We start from the raw sequence: 22,212 nt of genomic DNA on the forward strand, positions 1-22,212 counted from the left end.
AGGCAGCTGTCTATCGTTGTCTCTGATTGGGGATCATACTTAAGCAGCTTTTTCCCACCTGTAGTTTGTGGGATCTTGTTTTGGTACTGTGCTGTTTAGCCCTACTATATGTTACATTTCGTTTGTATTATAAAAAACTATTCCGGTGTTCATTTAATAAAGTAAGATGTACGCCTACCACGCTGCACCTTGGTCCAATCCTTCCAAAAACGATCGTAACAGAAGAACCCACCACAAACGGACCAAGCAGCGTGGCCAGGAGGAGCAGACATCCTGGACATGGGAGGATATCTTGGACGGTAAGGGATCCTGGACGTGGGAGGAGATCCGGGCTGGAAAGGATCGCCTTCCATGGGAGCAGACGGAGGCAGCGAGGGAGGAACAACGACGACACCGGGGTTCGCGACCACGAGGGAAGCCTGAGAGGCAGCCCCCCAAAAGTTTTTTTGGTCCGTGTTGACGGGGTGGTTGGCGGAGCCAGGGTTTGAACAAGAGCCAACTCCCCGTACTCACCGTGGGGAGCGTGTGACCGGTCAGGCACCATGTTTTGCGGTGATAAGCACGGTGTCTCCGGTGCGCATCCACAGCCCAGTGTGTTCTGTGTCAGCTCCCCGTACTTGCCATGCGAAAGTGGGCATCTGTCCAGGACGCGTTGTGCCGGCTCTATGCTCCAAACCTCCAGTGCGCCTCTGCAGTTCAGTACATCCTGTGCCGGCTAAGCACACCTGGTCTCCAGCGCGTCTCCTCGGTCCAGGATATCCTGTGCCGGTGTCCCCAGTGCACCTTCACAGCCCAGTGCGTCCTGTGCCAGCTCCCCGCACTTGCCGTTTGAAGGTGGTCATCTGTCCATGACGCGTTGTGCCAGCTCTACGCTGCAGACCTCCAGTGTGCCTCCACGGTCCAGTACATCCTGTGCTGGCTCCACGCACCCAGCCTCCGGTGCATCTCCCCGGCCCGGTACGTCCTGTGCCAGCTCCACGCACCAGGCCTCCGGCGACGGTCCCCGGTCCGGAGCCTCCGGCGACGGGCCCCGGTCCGGAGCCTCCGGCGACGGTCCCCGGTCCGGAGGTTCTGGAATGAACTGGGGCACGGACAAGGCAGGGGGAAGGGCAGAATGTAGACAATTAGAGTGACAAAATGAACTCCAAGTGGTTACCTTTTCGGCGGTCCAGTCAATCTGTGGGTTGTGTAGCTTTAACCATGGATGGCAAAGAACCAGGGGTGAGTAAGAACAGTTGATTATGTGGAAACTGATCTTTTTCTGGTGGTTTCCAGAGAGACGCAGAATGACAGGGACAGTTCTCTCACAGACACGGGCGAGGAGCTGTCCGTTGGGAGCGCTGGCATCGAGGGGTGAATCGAGTGGGACAGTCCAGGAAGCTCCTAGCACCGATTCGCCGCTGCCTCTCCTCTGGAGAGAGACGGGCTCGGCCGAGCTGCATGGGTTCCGGATCAGGAAGCACCTTGGAAAGGGATGCAGTCGTAGAAGGAGGACAAGGCACTGAAGCAGATGTTATGGTGCATGCAACCCTACCTACTCTCTCCCTCTGACGCTCACGGAGACGGTTGTCGATGCGGATGGCGAGAGAGATGAGTTCATCAGGCTCATCCCTGGACACCAACTCGTCCTTGGTGGTCTCAGTGAGCGGGTTTTGGAATGCTCCCTGAAGAGCCTCCTCATTTCAGCCACTCTCAGCGGCGAGGGTGCGAAACTCACATGCCATCTCAGCAACACTATGGGGGTCTTGACCGAGAGACAGGAGTCGTTTAACGGCATCCTTACCGCAGACCGGGGGGTTGAAGACTTTCTTAATCTCCTCCGTGAATCTGGAGTAGAAGAAGCAGATGAGGGACTGTCTCTCCCACACCTCTGTGGCTCAGGAAAGAGCTGCTCCACGGAGACAGCCAATCAGGAAGGAAATCTTGGCCCATTTACTAGCAATAGAGTAGGGCTGTTGCTCAAATACTAGTGAACATTGTACCAAAAAGCTTTGAGGTTGCCATCGTAGCGCTCGGGAGTCAAAACAAATGGCTCCCGGGGCGGAGAAGAAGGACTTGGGACTGGTTGTGAGCTCTGGGCGAAGGGTCGGCCCTGTAGGTCAGACAGGCACCGTGAAAGTTCCTTTATGTGCTCCAGAGGGCTTTCCGGGCTTGGTCATGTTGCACAAGCAGGGCGCCTTGGCTGGCGAGGGTTTGGTGGAGAGGATCTGAGTCCGCTGGGTTCATCTCTTTGAACAGATCATACTGTTATGTGGAGTGGAACAGGGAAACCCAAGAGCAGACTCAGACGAGGAGACTGGGATGAAGTAACCAAGGTATTTATTGAAACACAAGAGGAAGATGGAGTGCAGGCCATGGGAAGCTCGGGCGGGTTGCAGGAATCCAGGTGCGGAGGCTGAGGCTGGAGCGAGAGGGGTTGGGACAGGTTAAGCAGGTCCGGAGGGGAATCCAAGGGAGCAGTAGAGTGGGGAATCCAGGGCAGAGTAGCAGGATGAGGATGCGTGGGACTGGAGACAGGGATCAGAGTCAGGGCGGGCAGAACTGTAGCGGAGAGGAAAACCGTGTCAGGCTGTCACGGTTGTCGTCTGTAATGGAGGACCAAGGCGCAGCGGCAGTGTGGATACTCATATTTTATTTCCCCAACAAAAGGAGTAAAGCATTCACCGGAAAACAAAAAACCACGACAGCAGCAACAGTTTGCAGGCTTCAAACACGCAGTGCAAAACAATTCCCCACAACCCCAAAGACAAACACACACACCTATATAGGACTTCCAATTAACCTGTTAGGGTATAGGGGGCAGTATTTTCACGGCTGGATAAAAAAATGTACCCGATTTAATCTGGTTACTAATCCTACCCAGTAACTACAATATGCATATACTTATTATATATGGATAGAAAACACCCTAAAGTTTCAAAAACTGTTTGAATGGTGTCTGTGAGTATAACAGAACTCATTTGGCAGGCAAAACCCTGAGACAGATTCTGACAGGAAGTGGATACCTGATGTGTTGAATTGACTTTAAGCCTACACCATTGAAAAACAAAGGGTCTGAGGAATATTTTGGCACTTCCTATTGCTTCCACAAGATGTCCCCAGCCTTTACAAAGTGTTTTGAGTCTTCTACAGTGAGATCTGAGTGAAGAAGAGCCTTGGAACGTGATGGCCCATTAGACACCTGGCGTGCGAGTTGATGGTGCGTACTCTCATTCCGAAACGTTTTAAAAGAGAACCCAATGGTCCGCCTTGAATTTTATTCATGTTCTGGTTAAAAAAGGCCCTAATGATTTATGCGATACAACGTTTGACATGTTTGAACGAACGTAAATATATTTTTTCCGTTCTTGAAGTGAAGTGAAGTCCGGCTGGCTTAGATCATGTGCTACAACACGGAGGTTTTTGGACATAAATGATGAGCTTTTTTGAACAAAACTACATTCGTTATGGACCTGGGATTCTTTGGAAGTGACATCTGATGAAGAGAATCAAAGGTCATGGATTATTTACATAGTATTTTCGATTTTAGATCTCTCCAACATGGCGGTTAGTCTGTATCGCAATGCGTATTTTTCTGGCGCAGTGCTCAGATTATTGCAAAGTGTGATTTCCCAGTAAGGTTAATTTTAAATCTGGCAAGTCCATTGCGTTCAAGAGATGTAAATCTATAATTCTTTGAATGACAATATAATATTTTACCAATGTTTTCTAATATTAATTAATTATTTTGTTGTCATGACTTGACTGCCGGTATTGGAGGGAAACGATTTCCTGAACATCAACGCCATAGTAAAACGCTGTTTTTAGATATAAATATGAACTTGATAGAACTAAAAATGCATGCATTGTCTAACATAATGTCCTAGGAGTGTCATCTGATGGAGATTGTAAAAGGTTAGTGCATAATTTTAGCTGATTTTATGGTTTTGGTGACGCCTGTCTTTGAATCGACAATACACTACACACAGCTATTGTCAATGTACTCTCCTAACATAACCTAACTTTATGCTTTCCCCGTAAAACCTTTTTGAAATCGGAAAACGTGGTTAGATTAAGGAGATGTTTAAATTTCAAAGGCTGTAAGTTAGTTGTATGTTTGAGAAATTTGAATTTTGACATTTATTTGGTTTCAAATTTGCCGCTCTTGAAATGCACCTGCTGTTGATAGGGTGCGCCACGGGTGGCACGCTAACGTCCCACATAGCCCCAAGAAGTTAAAGGCAACTATACACACCTGCCTTCAATTGGAAGTCCCAATCATCAACCCAACATTTAACAAACACAAACCTGCCATGTCCTGACCCCAAAACTAAAACACTAGCTCCATCTGCTGGTCAGGACGTGACAGTACCCCCCCCTCAAGGTGCAGTCCCCGGAATGCACCTACCAACAGAAAAACACACAAAAAAAACCCATAAACAATAACCCCTAAACACTAAGGGAGGGAAGGGAGGGTGGCTGCCGTCACCGACGGCACTGTGCTACACCCTCCCTCCCCAACCCACCTATCCTGGAGGTGGCTCCGGTTCTGGCCGTTCCAGGCAGTCGGGCCACTCTGGCAGTTCGGGGCAGTCTGGCCAGTCTGGCAGCTCGGGGCAGTCTGGCAGCTCGGGCAACTCGGGACAGTCTGGGCAGTCTGGCAACTCGGGACAGTCTGGGCAGTCTGGCAACTCGGGACAGTCTGGGCAGTCTGGCAACTCGGGACAGTCTGGGCAGTCTGGCAACTCGGGACAGTCTGGGCAGTCTGGCAACTCGGGACAGTCTGGGCAGTCTGGCAACTCGGGACAGTCTGGGCAGTCTGGCAACTCGGGACAGTCTGGGCAGACTGGCAACTCGGGACAGTCTGGGCAGTCTGGCAACTCGGGACAGTCTGGGCAGTCTGGCAGCTCCGGCAGTTCAGGGCAGTCTGGCCACTCCGGCAGTTCAGGGCAGTCTGGCCACTCCGGCAGTTCAGGGCAGTCTGGCCACTCCGGCAGTTCAGGGCAGTCTGGCCACTCCGGCAGTTCAGGGCAGTCTGGCCACTCCGGCAGTTCAGCGCAGTCTGGCCACTCCGGCAGTTCAGCGCAGTCTGGCCACTCCGGCGACTGTTGACTGGCGGGCAGCACTGACGACTGTTGACTGTCGGGCAGCTCTGATGATGGTTGACTGGCGGGCAGCTCCGACGACTGTTGACTGGCGGGCAGCTCCGATGACTGTTGACTGGTGGGCAGCTCCGACGACTGTTGACTGGCGGGCAGCTCTGACGACTGTTGACTGGCGGGCAGCTCTGGCGACTGTTGACTGGCGGGCAGCTCCTGCCCCGTCACACAGCCCTTGTGCCCCCCCCTAAAAAATTATTGGGGGTGCCTCTCGGTCTCCCAGTCCTTGCCAGCCTTCTTCCGCTGCTTGGTCCTGTGAAGGTGGGGAATTCTGTCACGGCTGTCGTCTGTAATGGAGGACCAAGGCGCAGCGGAAGTGTGGATACTCATATTTTATTTCCCCAAAAAAAGGAGTAAAACATCCACCGGAAAACAAAAAACCACGACAGCAGCAGCAACAGTTTGCATGCTTCAAAAACGCAGTGCAAAACAATTCCCCACAACCCCAAAGACAAACACACACACCTATATAGGACTTCCAATTAAAGGCAACTATACACACCTGCCTTCAATTGGAAGTCCCAATCATCAACCCAACATTTAACAAACACAAACCTGCCATGTCCTGACCCCAAAACTAAAACACTAGCTCCATCTGCTGGTCAGGACGTGACACAGGCAAGGAAAACAGGCACAACAGGATCTAAATAGTAACAAATGGCTAGAAATGTAGACTGACTGAGCAGAGATTACGATCTGGCAGTGTGGAAGTGGAAGGACTGAGTATTTGTAGAGGTCTGATTATGGAACAGGTTGCAGCTGGTGGGGATCTGCTCTGACTTCAGCACACCTGTCTCCGCCCACACAATCATACACACAGAGGGATAGGGAGAAGGAGAGGGAGAGAGCACTGGGGGAGTGGCGGCAGGTCAAGGAGACACAGGATGAGCGGTAGAGGGCATGGCAGGAGCAGATGTAACATTTACAACCTATGGGGTATAAGATGTTGGATGTAGTGCCATAGGAGAGTCTGAAATTAGTGAAATTCAATTTCCAGGGAGAAATGCTCTGTCTGAAGCCATTTGGCTATGGGTTTCACAGCCCAATGACAATGACACAAGTTAAGTCACATGTTGGCCAAAGTGGTATAGTCGAGTCTGAAATATAACCACTAACTTGAGTTCAGTCATCGCCAATGAGAACCAAGCCTCGTCCTTCTTGACTGAGAATGGCCTTGATTCTAAGCCATAGAAAATACTACATCCATCTCATTAGATCAGAACAGGATGGATCAACAGTGATTCATATTACTGGTTTGCATCCTGAAAAACAGTTAGTTGTGTTTTGCTGTATAACACATTTACATTATTTGTCTGCTCACACGGGCTCCCGAGTGGTGCAGTGGTCTAAGGCACCGCATCTTAATGCAAGAGGCATCACTACAGTCCCTGGTTTGAATCCAGGCTGTATCACATCCGGCTGTGATTCGGAGTTCCATATGGCGGCGCACAAGCGTCGTCTGGGTTTGGCCGGAGTAGGCCGTCATTGTAAATAAGAATTTGTTCTTAACTGACTTGCCTAGTTAAATAAAGGTTAAATAAAAAAAAATGATGTTGATCATTGTCAGGTTATTAGATATATAAGCTTCAGTAACAAAAGAACACCATGGTTGTAATAACACTTTAAACAGGTAGTTTGTAAATGTCTAGAATGTGCTTGTTTTGGGTCCACACTGGTAAGATAACTTATGTAAATTAGACAGTCACAGAAGATAACTAGTCAGGGCATAGCACTTTCCATTCAGCTACAGAAAACTTTGATGTAAGGCTTGATCACACCTGTAGTGACCACTTCTATCTGTCACTCCCATTGTTGCTTAACCATTGTTCACTAGATATATCAATGTAATTACACCCAACACAATTTTGAAAACCAGAAAGCTTCCCACTACTAGATCACATAAATAGACATGAGCTGGACGTGATTCCAATGCTGCCACCAATGTTGTGGAAGAAAGTGAAAGCTGCAACAGGGCCTCTAACCAGGGCTCATACATGGCGAAGTGAGCTCTAACGGCCGTTGCCATGAAAGCCTAGTAGGACTCTGGGCAGAGGCAGTAGGCCTACAATGCTGGCATATGCCTTGTTACAAAAGCATAAGCATATAAAATGATGGACACGACCATAAAAATCATCATGAAACCGCCTTGGAAGTGTCATAAATGGAAGCCAACATAATTCATAATTTACATTTAATTAAATTTTTTTGCAGGTCTTTTGTTTCTCCACATGTATTGATGAATTAATTTCCCATCATGAAAATTCCCCAATCAAATACCTTCATCGATACCACAAAAAAACAGACGAATACAGCTTTTTACTGCAATCTGGCAACCATAAAAAAATCTGACATAGCACCGGTATCCCAAAGTGTTAAGCGAAAATAAGCATAGAAAACAGCATCGGCATAAACAAAAATGTTTTTCCTCTGAATGAAGTCGCACAAAAATTTGTGTATTTTCCTACGAATTAAGTTGCACAAAACACACAAAATCTGCTGAAAAACTTTTTCTACATATTTGCACGAATTGAGTGTGAGATTGTGTTGCTACGACATACTGCATGGTCTAGTCCTGAAGCATTTGTAAAGAGGATAGACCCTATCTCAACGAGAGGCTAAAAATAGTGCAGCCTATCCACTCCCTGCTTGTCCACTCACCTCACCTGACACATCACCACTCGCCCCTCACCATCCCTGTCTCCATCCAACTCTTTCTCTCTCTCCCCGCTTTTCATACATACAGTATCCATCCCCCAACACTTTTCTGCACTGAATTCTCAATTACAATGGCAATGTTGAGAGTAATTAAAGGTAAACACTGGGCGATGAAGAGCTTAATTAGGTCATTGAGGCAGTACATCTAATTCAGGACTAAATAAAAACAGTCCACATGTTTTTTTATTGACGGTATGTCTTCTTGACTTCCAAATGCGCTTACTAATTTAATGTATGTGATTCACCGTTTATTGTTTGGTAGTGGATTCAAATGATGCTCTCTCCTACACATATACTATTTTCAATTAAGAGGTAGCCTCAGAATTCATGGCATGTTGCTCTGAGCTAGACAACGTCAGGGTGTTTTATTAGGCACTTATTCTAGATTGAAACTCTTGCATGTATATTTAGACAGCTGTAGAAGCCAAGCATCCATTCGATCAATGTTTTGCCGAATGCCTCCCAAGCTGTCTCTCTCTCTCTGCCTGAGTAAAAATGAAGTATTTTGGAAATTGTGTGTGTGTGTGAAGCCAGAATCACTGCATTGGATATGGAAGTGTGTCTGGGGGGTGTGGGGGCACGCTCGCAATGCGAAAATAAATTTGTGCAATTCGTGGCCACTTTAGTGCATGACACGGAATGTTGAGAGTGGGAGGGTGAGACTCCTTCGGCACTACGGTGGTATCTAGTGAGAGAGACCAAAGGATAATAAGGGTGGTGAAAAAAGGCATGTAAAAGAGATCCTTTTTCAAAAGTTTAATAAGGTAAAACCATGTAAAAACCTTGCAAAACACCCATCATCAATCAATATTCTCCTATAGTGTCTTCATCTGTGGCACTCTATCTAGCTCCCATTCGTTCCTCCCCACTTTGTTTGAATCAATGTTGTTTCAACATAATTTCAAACAGAAAAATTATATGCAATGATGTTGAATCAACATGGGAATATTATTGGATTTGGAAAAAGTAATCAACTTTAGGGAATTCAATATTTTTTTATTAACCTGAATCCAATGACATGTTGAAATGTTTTGTTCATTTCATGTTGATTCCCCATTAGTTGACAACTCAACCAAATGTAAATCAAAACTAGACATTAAACTAACATCTATGCCCAGTGAGTCAACACTCTCACTTTGAGATGGATATTTGAGGGAGCATTCACTTTCTTATCCACCCCCTTTACCCTTCCCCCCAACGGCTGCCTGCCAAGATATGCCCTCTGGAGACTGGCGTGAATTTCTTTAAAAATATAAATTAGTATTAGTATTAGGATCCCATGCCACCTTTCAGATGTATGCAGATTCCACTTGATGCTCTCTCTCAATATTTACTGTGGCAGTTGGGACCTCAAGTGTTGATTTTGCTCTGCTTACTGCTTAGAGCATGCCTCTCTGGGCTAAAAGGGCCCTCACATCCGATGTGAACTAACATACGGTATATCCGCCCACTTAAATGATTACTTACGGTGAGTCTGGAACTAGAAAGCTCAGGACATGTGGGCGTGGGTCGTACAGGAAAAGTGTTGGGGGTGATTTGAAAAGTGTGATTGTATTTACTCGGAATGATTGTGTTCACTCAACAGTGTTTAGAGAAGGTTGAACTGAATTGGCTCTAACCCATGATACATATACTGTACACACAATATATCCCAGAGGATGTTGAAGTTTATTCCCTTCAAAGTAGTTGTACCGACTACTGAAGTGCATAATAACTGATGCAGCACTGGTATAGAAGCTATAACGGAAGTTTCTGTCTGAAGTAAATAGCTTTTGCTGAGATGTGAACAATTATATTATTGGTGTCATTGCACACATCACAACGAGGCTGTGGTCCCCATGGACAAGACAAGGTTGTGAAATAATTATTACATTATTTCACAAACTCTTTTTCATAATCTTGGCTAGTCAATGGTAGTCACAGCCAAATGTTGTGGCATGTGACAATGCATCACTGCCTATCCATATGCTCTGAACAAATGATGGAGTCTTCTGAATAGGGTATTACTATACTACATGCTGACTTACAGTAATGCAGAAGCCATGTTAATTGGCTGCCAGCTGTTCGTCACTGTGTAATGAACCTAGCTATAGCCATTAGTAATGGGATTCAGTGCACAAGCAGTGCTGCCTCCAGAACATGATTCATCCCACAAATCGTTTAACTGCTTGTTGTCATAGGCACATTAACTGGCCTATGGCCCTGACAGTGCCAAGGGAAGAGGGGAGTCAGAGTGCAGGCTATGGTATAGGATCAGGTCCAAGTCATGCCAGCATTGGTACCTCACCTGAATATGGCAGCTTGTCAAGGGAGGATAGTCAATTCCATTTATTTTCAGGTGTAGCACATACACACATACATTTGAGCCAAATTTGTAGTAGGCAATGTTTGCGTGTGTGCGCACGTGCATGCTTGTGTGTGTGCTCGTATGCGTGCATGCTTATGTGTGTGTGTCAAATGAAATGCTATACATCAAACTAACCTCCTCACCAATCACCTTAAACCCTTATACCTTCACACTTGCTAAATATATTTTGTTTCTTTGCAGTGGAGTACAGGTAAAGTGCTGAGTCACATCTCTTTAACCAGGGTGTTGCAAGAACAGCACTCCCCCTTTCGCAAACAAAGTTCCCTTTGGTGCAGCTCTCCCAATTGAATGAGCTAATTTGTGTATAGAATTCAAGGCCACTACCGCCCACTCCTATTCCTAACTGGCTCTCAACTCTGTATCTAACTTACAAATACATGCAGTGAGTGCAGTTACAGAAAGTGCTAACTCCACACAACAGTCAGTGAGTCATGCTAAGAGAGAGACGCGTCCCAAATGGCAGCCTATTCCCAAAATGCACTACTTTTGACCATAGCCCTATGGGTGCCATTTGGGATGCATCCATCCTCTGAAATAGGTCACTCTTCTTGAGCCATATCTATTCATACCTAAATCAATAAAAAAATGTAGGACTCTTATCACATTTTAAAGACACAGTATGATTCGATGCGTGCCCAACATTCGGGCCATTATGGAATCCACAGTAGGGACAAACCGTGCCACTGGCTGACCCTGTTGTTATAAAGTAAAGGAAAAATAACAAATCTGCTTATCCTGTTGGGGATAGGGGGCAGTATTTGCACGGCCAGATAAAAACGTACACGATTTAATCTGGTTACTACTCCTGCCCAGTAACTAGAATATGCATATAATTTGATTTGGATAGAAAACACCCTAAAGTTTCTAAAACTGTTTGAATGGTGTCTGTGAGTATAACAGAACTCATATGGCAGTCAAAACCCTGAGACAAATCCTGGCAGGAAACTGAAATCTGATGTGTGGATATCACTTCAAACATTTGCCATTGAAACACACAGGGGCTTATGAATCATTTCCGGTGAAAACTAACCCAAAGAGAGGCTTTGGAGCTTGGTCACAGGTGGAGGGCCATTTACCATTATGACGCGGCCGCCCATGGCTACCCTCCCCTTTCGAAACGTTTAGTAAGACAATGCATTCGTCCGCCTTGAATATTATTGAAGCTCTGGTTGGAAAAGGCCCTAAAGATTTATGTTATACAACGTTTGACATGTTTGAACGAACTTAAATATATATTTTTTGCACATTCATGACGACAAGTCCGACGCACCACGGTACATTTTCAGTAGCCTTCGGAGCGCGCTAACAAGAAGGAACTATTGGGACATAAATTATTAACTTTTTCGAACAAAACTACATTTGTTATGGACCTGGGATTCCTGGAAGTGCCTTCTGATGAATATTTACAATAGTATTTTTGATGGTTGATCGTTCCAAGATGGCTCCAACATGTATAGCCTAGCCTATTTTTCTGGGTATACCACGTCGGTTATTGCAAAGTGTGATTTCCCAGTAAAGTTATTTTTAAATCTGGCAAAGCGGTGGCATTCAAGACATGTTAATCTATAAGTCTGTGAATGACAATATTAAATTTTAACAATGTTTTCGAATAGTAATTTTGTAAATTGCAGCACTGATTCACCGGAAGCATTTGAGGGAAAAGATTTTCTGAACGTCACGCGCCGATGTAAAATGCTGTTTTTATATATAAATATGAACTTTATCGAACAAAAAATGCATGTATTGTGTAACATGATGTCCTAGGAGTGTCATCTGATGAAGATTGTCAAAGGTTAGTGCTGCATTTAGCTGTGTTTTGGGTATTTGTGATGCATCTAGTTGCTTTGAAAATGGCTTTGTGATTATTTCTGGCTGGGTTCTCTCCTAACATAATCTAATGTTTTGCTTTTGCTCTAAAGCCTTTTTGAAATCAGACAACGTGGTTCAATTCAGGAGAGGTGTATCTATAAAACGGTGTAAAATAGTCATATGTTTGAGAAATTGAAGTTATAGCATTTATAAGGTTTTGCATTTCGCGCGACGCGATTCCAGTGGCTGTTGATTAGGGTGGGACGCAAGCGTCCCACTGGCCCAGAGAGATTATGCTCTTCTATTGCATGCAATGACTTGAATAAATCCTCACCATTCTGGAAGATATTAATAATCTGTTATCCCTTTTCTAAATGGTGACATTAATCCCATGCAATAATTTTCCTAGTGTCACATTATCCAACATTCAGCAAAACATTTTTTAGAATTACTCGGTATACTTGAGGGAACAGAGATCCGACTCTTTAGTTTGTAATACCCTCTATTTTATTGCAGTGTAATCCAATGAGCCTCATTATATCTCACATTTGCTGTTTGGAAATATGTTCATGCAGCACCCACTGGGGGTCTAGCTTCATTGCGCCCTGGCTTTAACCTCTACAGGATTGGTGGGTCCCCCGTAGGATGGTTGAGCTAGCATAGGCTATTGTGATTAGCATGAGGTTGTAAGTAACAAGAACATTTCCCAGGACATAGACATATCTGATATTGGCAGAAAGCTTAAATTCTTGTTAATCTAACTGTACTGTCCAATTTACAGTAGATATTACAGTGAAATAATGCCATGCTATTGTTTGAGGAGAGTGCACAGTTATGAACTTGAAAATGTATTAAAAAACCAATTAGGCATATTTGGGCAGTCTTGATACAACATTTTGAACAGAAATGCAATGGTTCATTGGATCAGTCTAAAACATTGCACATACACTGATGCCATCTAGTGGCCAAACTCTAAATTGCAGCTGGGTTGGAATAATACATTATGGCCTTTCTCTTGCATTTCAAAGATGATGGTACAAAAGAAATAGAAAAAAACGAATGTCCGCAATAGGCTGAGAGAGGCTGGACTGAGGGCTTGTAGGCCTGTTGTAAGGCAGGTCCTCACCAGACATCACCGGCAACAACGTTACCTATGGGCACAAACCCACCGTCGCTGGACCAGACAGGACTAGCAAAAAGGGATCTTCACTGACGAGTCGTAGTTTTTTCTCACCAGGGGTGATGGTCGGATTCGCGTTTATCATCGAAGGAATGAGCATTACACCAAGGCCTGTACTCTGGAGCGGGATCGATTTGGAGGTGGAGGGTCCGTCATGGTCTAGGGTGGTATGTCACAGCATCATTGGACTGAGCTTGTTGTCATTGCAGTCAATCTCAACGCTGTGCGTTACAGGGACGACATCCTCCTCCCTCCTGTGGTACCCTTCCTGCAGGCTCATCCTGACATGACCCTCCAGCATGACAATGCCACCAGCCATACTGCTCGTTCTGTGCGTGATTTACTGCAAGACAGTCAGTGTTCTGCCATGTCCAGCGAAGAGGCCCGATCTCAATCCCATTGAGCACTTCTGGGACATGTTGGATCGGAGGGTGAGGGCTAGGGCCATTCCCCCCAGAAATGTCCGGGAACTTGCAGGTGCCTTGGTGGAAGAGTGGGGTAACATCTCACAGCAAGAACTGGCAAATCTGGTGCAGTCCATGAGGAGGAGATGCACTGCAGTACTTAATGCAGCTGGTGGCCACTGTTACTTTTGATTTTGACCCCCCTTTTGTTCAGGGAAACATTTTTCCATTTCTATTAGTCACATATCTGTGGAACTTGTTCAGTTTATGTCTCAGTTGTTGAATCAGGTTATGTTCATACAAATATTTACACATGTAAAGTTTGCTGAAATTAAATGCAGTTGACAGTGAGAGGACCTTTCTTTTTTTGCTGAGTTTATATAGGGAGTAGGTTACCATTTGGGACATACATGAGAGATTCAATGCTGTAAATCCATGTCTCTCTAAAGGAGAGATTAATAATTAATGTAGGGAAGATAGGAGGGAATGTGTTGAACACAACGCTCTGGAATACGTGTCTATCTGAATTGTATTGTCATAGCGGAAAGATGCTAACAAGAAGGTTGGTATCCAGGTATGAGCATATGGGGTTCTTAATCGTGATGAATTGTAAAAATGTTCACGTCAATTTTGCAGTGAGCATTCACTCTGCTCCCTTTACCTACTCTTCTTATACATAACTCTAGCCCATAGACAGTCAATGAGAAACATAAAGGAATCAGAATTTATCTTGAAAATGATGTACAAATGAACTAGTCCCCCATTCAAAACATTGATCTGGGGATTGTTAGAAGGTTTTGGCCTATTATTGATTAGCGTAGTAAGTCAAGAGTTCCAATGGCCAATGCAAAATATTGCGTATGAAAGTCTAGCAAAGTAACTGGAAATTGTAAATTGCAACCAGATCACGTTTATCTTTGAATACTGTGTAAGAGCTAACTATGCAAGATAAGACATCAGCAAGTTGAAGCAGGGTCAATTTTGACTGCATCAACAATGTTGGGTGATTGTTCCAAAACATATATCGAAAAATACACTGAACAAAAATAGAAACGCAACATGCAACAATTTCAAAGATTTTACCGTGTTACAGTTCATATAAGGAAATCAGTCAATTGAAATAAATAATCTATGGATTTCACATGACTGGGAATACAGATATGCATCTGTTGATCACAGATACCTTAAAAAAAATAGGGGCGTGGATAAAAAAAAAACAGTCAGTCTCTGGTGCCACTTTTTGCCTCATGCAGCACGGGAACTGGAACACGGTGTCATACATGTCGATCCAGAGCGTACAAGACATTACTGGTGAGTATGCAGGCCATGGAAGAACTGGGACATTTTTAGCTTTCAGGAATTGTTTACACATCCTTGTGACATGGGCCGTGCATTATCGTGTTGAAACATGAGGTGATGACAGCGGATGAATGGCACAACAATGGGCCTCAGGATCTCATCACGGTATCTCTGTGCATTCAAATTGCCATCTATAAAATGCAATTGTGTTCATTATATATAGCTTATGCCTGCCCATACCATAACCCCACTGCCACCATGGGGCAGTCCTGTCACAATGTTGACATCAGCAAACCGCTCGCCCACACGATGCTATACTGCCCGTTTCAGTTGAAACCGGGATTCATTTGTGAAGAGCACACTTTTCCAGCATGCCAGTGGCCATCGAAGGTGAGCATTTGCTGACTGAAGTCGGTTACGAGCACGCAGATGAGTTTCCCTGAGACGATTTCTGACAGTTTGTGCAGAAATTCTTCGGTTGTGCAAACCCACAGTTTCATCAGCTGTCCGGGTGGCTGGTCTCAGCGATCCCACAGGTGAAAAAGTCAGATGTGGAGGTCCTGGGCAGGCTTGTGAGGCTGGTTGGACATACTGACAAATTCTCTAAAACAACTTTGGAGGCAGCTTATGGTAGAGAATTGGACATTCTTGCAGTCAGCATGCCAAATGCACGCTCCCCAAAACTTGAGACCTGTGACAAAACAGCACATTTTAGAATGGCCTTATATTGTCCCCGCACAAGGTGCACCTATGGAATGATCATGCTGTTTAATCAGCTTCTTAACTGTCAGGTGGATGGATTTTGTTGGCAAAGGAAAAATGCTCACTAACAGGGATGTAATCAAATTTGAGCACAACATTTTAGAGAAATAATATTTCTGTGCATGGACAATTAGGGGGAAATTTTATTTCAGCTCATGAAACATGGGACCTACATGTTGCGTTTAAAATTTTGTTCAATATCATTTGTTCACAAACCAAAATAACCACCCTTAGGCCATTTCAGTCAAAAGCTTATTCAGTAACTAGGAGATTGGCTGGAGTTTGGACACAGAGATTGTTGACGTACTTTCTTCAACTGGCCCTGTAACTCTCCCAGGAGCCATCCCTGAGCAGGGGGACAAAGAGGGATTAGCCAACATAACACCCCGCCCGTCTGGCCTACACATCAAGACCAAGACCCAATGGCTCCCAGATCTCCAATAAACTTGTCACTCACTCTCCTTTTCCTGCTGGGAGACTTCATGGCTGCATTGGTGAAATGGCTTTAACCTGTTAGGGTATAGGGGGCAGTATTTTCACGGCTGGATAAAAAAATGTACCCGATTTAATCTGGTTACTAATCCTATCCAGTAACTACAATATGCATATACTTATTATATATGGATAGAAAACACCCTAAAGTTTCAAAAACTGTTTGAATGGTGTCTGTGAGTATAACAGAACTCATTTGGCAGGCAAAACCCTGAGACAGATTCTGACAGGAAGTGGATACCTGATGTGTTGAATTGACTTTAAGCCTATACCATTGAAAAACAAAGGGGGCGAGGAATGTTTTATTGTCAATGTACTCTCCTAACATAATCTAACTTTATGCTTTCCCCGTAAAACCTTTTTGAAATCGGAAAACGTGGTTAGATTAAGGAGATGTTTATCTTTCAAAGGCTGTAAGTTAGTTGTATGTTTGAGAAATTTGAATTTTGACATTTATTTGGTTTCAAATTTGCCGCTCTTGAAATGCACCTGCTGTTGATAGGGTGCGCCACGGGTGGCACGCTAACGTCCCACATAGCCCCAAGAAGTTCAGGAGAAATGTTCATTTTTACAACCAAATGTCTATTTTGTTATGTAAATGGCATGTTATAGAATTGTCCAGATATACCTTTTTTTGTGATTTCACTTGTGTTTAATAAACTTACCCCAAACAGTGAATCAGTTTTTCATCCTCATTGTGTAGTATGGGAGCCCTGAAAAAAAAATTGCACTAAGATGTGGTTTTCTTAGTAACAAACATATGGCAAATCTATCCCTAAACTCTTAACTCCATTTTCAAACAGGCACTGAGCGCCATGCTGCAAAATACCCCAATAGAATACATTGCCTTTGCATCCGGCAGTTCCTCTTATATCCTCTCAATATTCCGCCCTGTGACATTATGTTGTTGTTTTTCCTGCAGTACAGTTAGTGCTCTGATCAATCCAAACATTGTTCTATTATTCATCTGGTTCAATAAGATGACTTCTTCTCAGTACATGGTACACAAAATCTGCTCCGTTGTTATGGGGTATATAGAGGTCATCAATAAGTAATGCTGTTATGGATGCAGTCGTGAAAAAGAGTCTGTGGTAAAGCAGTATAGCGAGTTGTTGTGTGTCATGGCCGACATGTTTGGAAAGACAAAAAGCGGGTTTATTCGTGATTGACACTCTAGCTAGGGAGCTATTGGTATTCTGGGAACAATGGGAGAGTCCCAACAAAGATCAGTCACCTCAGTGTCCCTTCATTCCGTCTTTCTCTCCCCTTATTTAGGCTGTGACTGACAGACCAAGGTCATGTTTAATTCTTGGATTATTTTCCCTTCTTTTCGCTCCGTTTTAATCCGGAGAATTCCCGCAGGAATACATCCTTCCCTTGTTTTCCAGGCCCAGGCTCGGTGTGCTGTAACTGGGCCCAGCCAATCGAAGCGCTAATATAATTTCAAATTGATTTCTTGTTGACCTCCCATGAAGCAGTCATCATTCTGTAATACACTCCACACGTCTTCTTACTGAAATCAATAACCCCCCACTCTACAGTTACTCCAACGCGACTCACTCTCTTCCTCTCTCATTCTTTTTACGAGGTAGGGTATAGGGCACTATCTGAAACAAAGAAGGGATTATTAGCGCTTTGGTTCTCATTGATACAAATATACGTGCATGCATATGCACATACAAGATCTTCCACAACTTATTGAAGAAAAATGTCTTCATAATTCTGTTGGTCAGGACATTGACAAATTCAGTCAAATGTATTTTACATTTCAGGCCTGACCACGTATGTTGGGTCAAAAAATAGATGTGGTTAAGTTGTTTTTGTGGATGTGGTCAAAGCATTATGCAAAATAAAAATATTAATTGGGAAGGAAGTTTACTGCTCTAACATTACCATATGTTGCAAATTTCCCCCAAAAGGTTTGCATTAACCTCTATGGGCTATGTGGGAGGCAAGCGTCCCACCCCTGGTACACCCTATCAACAACAGGTGAAATATCAAGAGCGCCAAATTTGAAAACAATTAAATGTCATAATTCAAATTTCTCAAACATACAACTATCTTACACCCTTTGAAAGATAAACATCTCCTTAATCTAACCACGTTGTCCGATTTCAAAAAGGCTTTACGGCGAAAGCATAAAGTTAGATTATGTTAGGAGAGTACATTGACAATAGCTGTGTGTAATGTTTTGTCAATGCAAAGACACGCGTCACCAAAAGCAGAAAACCAGCTAAAATTATGCACTAACATTTGACAATCTCCATCAGATGACACTCCTAGGACATTATGTTAGACAATACATGCATTTTTAGTTCTATCAAGTTCATATTTATATCCAAAAACAGCGTTTTACTATGGCGTTGATGTTGAGGAAATCTTTTCCCTCCAATACCGCCAGTCAAATCAGCACAACAAATTAAATAATTACTATTCGAAAACATTGGTAAAATATTATGTCATTCAAAGAATTATAGATTTACATCTCTTGAACGCAACCGGATTGCCAGATTTAAAAATAACCTTACTGGGAAATCACACTTTGCAATAATCTGAGCACTGCGCCCAGAAAAATACGCTTTGCGATACAGACTAACCGCCATGTTGGAGAGATCTAAAATCGAAAATACTATGTAAATAATCCATTACCTTTGATTCCCTTCATCAGATGTCACTTCCAGGAATCCCAGGTCCATAACGAATGTAGTTTTGTTCGAAAAAGCTCATCATTTATGTCCAAAAAGCTCCGTGTTGTTAGCACATGATCTAAGCCCGCCGGACTTCTCTTCATGAAAGAGGGGAGAAAAAATATTTACGTTCGTTCAAACATGTCAAACGTTGTATAGCATAAATCATTAGTGCCTTTTTCAACCAGATAATGAATAATATTCAAAGCGGACGATTGCATTCTCTTTTAAAACGTATTGGAACAAGAGTACCCAACATGAACTCGCGCGCCAGAGTCTTGTCGGCCACCACCGTTCTAAGGCTCTTGTTCGTTCAGTTCTCACAGTAGAAGACTCAAACAACTTTGTAAAGACTGGTGACATCTAGTGGAAGCCATAGGAAGTGCTAAACGATTAATAAGCCCCTGTGTGTTTCAATGGCATAGGCTTAAAGGTAATTCAAAACATCAGAATTTGTCTCAGGGTTTTGACTGCCATATGAGTTCTGTTATACTTACAGACACCATTCAAACAGTTTTAGAAAATTCAGAGTGTTTTCTATCCAAACCTGAACAATAATATGCATATTCTAGCTTCTGAGTTGGTGTAGGAGGCAGTTAAAAATGGGCACATATTTTTTTCAAAATTCTCAATACAGCCCCCTATCCCCAACAGGTTTTAAGTAGCCTCTGAACTCCTTCTCTCAAAACATGATTTTGAAGGCTTGTACACTGCTTATGATTTATGGAACCGCATCAGTTCTCCGGAATTGTAAACATAGAAATTTCAGGTTTTGAATAGAACACTATTCATCACCAATGCAGTCATAGTTTGTTACGTCTGTTCAATGCTCTCAATTTGACAGATGACTTGAAAGAATAAATTGCATATTATGTTGAAATATCTTTACAGTTGTATCGTAGGACCTCGTGGGGAAAAAGGCAATGGTAGACAACCTAACAAAATCTCCCAAACTGACTTGTGCACACATTCTCCCAGTAATAGAAGTCCATCTCTCATCCCCATTGTTGGAGGAAACAGTGAACAATGGCTCTAGTGGGTAGAGATTGAAAAACAACATTACACCCCTTTATTTGCGGAAGGGGAAAGTACACCTCTGTTGATTCATATGGGAGCAGATCAACAAAGCAAATGCGGCCACAAACAAACACACCAACAAACAGGGGAGCAATAAACAGAGTGAATAAATAGAAAAGATAGCCAGTGGCAGTATGAGATTAGGGAGCAAGGTGGGCATATCACCGTGTTGGTACCAGTTTGTTTAAACACACACATACATACACAAGTGTTCTCCTCTCGAGTGTGTGATGTCCTCTACACAATCGATGGCTGAGTGTATGTTTGGATGACACCACCAACGACAACGCAGTTGTTCGGAGTATCAAGTTGACTTTAGCGATGTGGCGGTGGTAACTAAGCCAATATTGACCGTAGGGCTTTTCCACCATGTGATTTTCAAGTGGCTTTTTGGCCCCACACCAACACAGCAAAATACACCATTGTGCCCCAAATCAAATGGGCATGTTATTTTAGTGATACCAAGTAAACTGATATTTTGGTGGATGGTATGCCATAAGCCTGGAATTGACTAAGTGATTCAATGACTGATATGACAGATTCATTGAAGGATTCAGATGCAGGTAGTGATATCTGATGCATTGAGTAATTTCTCAAAGAGGTGAAAGGAATGTGAGCAAAAAAACATCAGGCTGCAGTATTGGCCTCGTTTAATAAAGCAAACAAGAATATCTAAACACGTTTGATATGAGGTAGCCTCATCGCGAACCGTGTCGGAACCCAGTCTAAATCATTGATGCCACGCAACACATCAAGCCAATTAAATGCCTTGCTTGGATGGAGCTCCAAAGGCGCTAAACAGATTAGTGCCATAGGAGCAACAGTGCGTGAGGATTTTTTTTTTCTCAACAAACAGGCACTGATGACAAAACATTTTAGAACGTTTGCAGCATGCTGGTTTTCACAGAATTTCAATGTTATTTCAAGATGAGCTAAAGTTGCAGCAAGAGGGGAGAAATGGTCTACAATGATGGCCATATCAATATTTCATAATGTTGATGCTTCTGAAGTGATATTTGGATGTAAAGCTTAGCATAAGGGACCATAAGTAGCTGGCCACAATGAGGTTTGCTTTGAGAAAAGTTAGCTGTCCTTGTAAACTACCTAGGAATAACTAGTTAGTTTAGCTAGTTCAATCTCTCTCACGATTATAAAGCCAACACAATGTTAATAAAAATAACATATTATTGACCTAAAAGGTTAGCTGTGATACCCCAGTGGCTAGCTTATCCAGGGTCAGTGTAACGACTGCTGTAGTGGGTGTGGAGTCAGGCGCAGGAAACAAGAGTGGTTGCTATCGGGCTTTAACCTCTCTGGGCTAGGTGGGAGTATTTGCACGGCCGGATAAAAAACGTACCCGATTTAATCTGGTTATTACTACTGCCCAGAAACTAGAATATGCATATAATTATTGGCTTTGGATAGAAAACACCCTAAAGTTTCTAAAACTGTTTGAATGGTGTCTGTGAGTATAACAGAACTCATATGGCAGGCAAAAACCTGAGAAGATTCCTTACAGGAAGTGGCCTGTCTGACCATTTCTTGGGCTTCTACACTCTCTTTATTGAAAACTGAGGATCACTGCTGTAACGTGACACTTCCTACGGCTCCCATAGGCTCTCTGAAGGCGGCAAAACGCTGAATGATGTCTTTGCAGGCCCTGGCTGAAAAATAGTAGCGCATTTGGATAGTGGTCGATCAGAGAACAATGAGACTGAGGCGCGTGCACAAGGCGACACCATGTTTTTATTTTTTCGTCTTTGAACTTAAACAGGGTTTCCCGGTCGGAATATTATCGCTTTTTAACGAGAAAAATCACATAAAAATTGATTTTAAACAGCGGTTGACATGCTTCGAAGTACGGTAATGGAATATTTAGAATTGTTTGTCAAGAAACGCGTCGGGCGCGTCACCCTTCGTCACCCTTCGGATAGTGTCTTGAACGCACGAACAAAACAGAGGATATTTGAACATAACTATGGATTATTTTGAACCAAACCAACATTTGTTATTGAAGTAGAAGTCCTGGGAGTGCATTCTGACGAAGAACAGCAAAGGTAATCAAATTTTTCTAATAGTAAATCGGAGTTTGGTGAGGGCCAAACTTGGTGGGTGTCTAAATAGCTAGCCCGTGATGGCTGGGCTATCTACTCAGAATATTGCAAAATGTGCTTTTGCCGAAAAGCTATTTTAAAATCGGACATAGCGATTGCATAAAGGAGTTCTGTATCTATAATTCTTAAAATAATTGTTATGTTTTTTGTGAACGTTTATCGTGAGT

Source organism: Salmo trutta, chromosome 22, assembly GCF_901001165.1.
Source record: "Salmo trutta chromosome 22, fSalTru1.1, whole genome shotgun sequence".
Classification (NCBI taxonomy): domain Eukaryota; kingdom Metazoa; phylum Chordata; class Actinopteri; order Salmoniformes; family Salmonidae; genus Salmo; species Salmo trutta.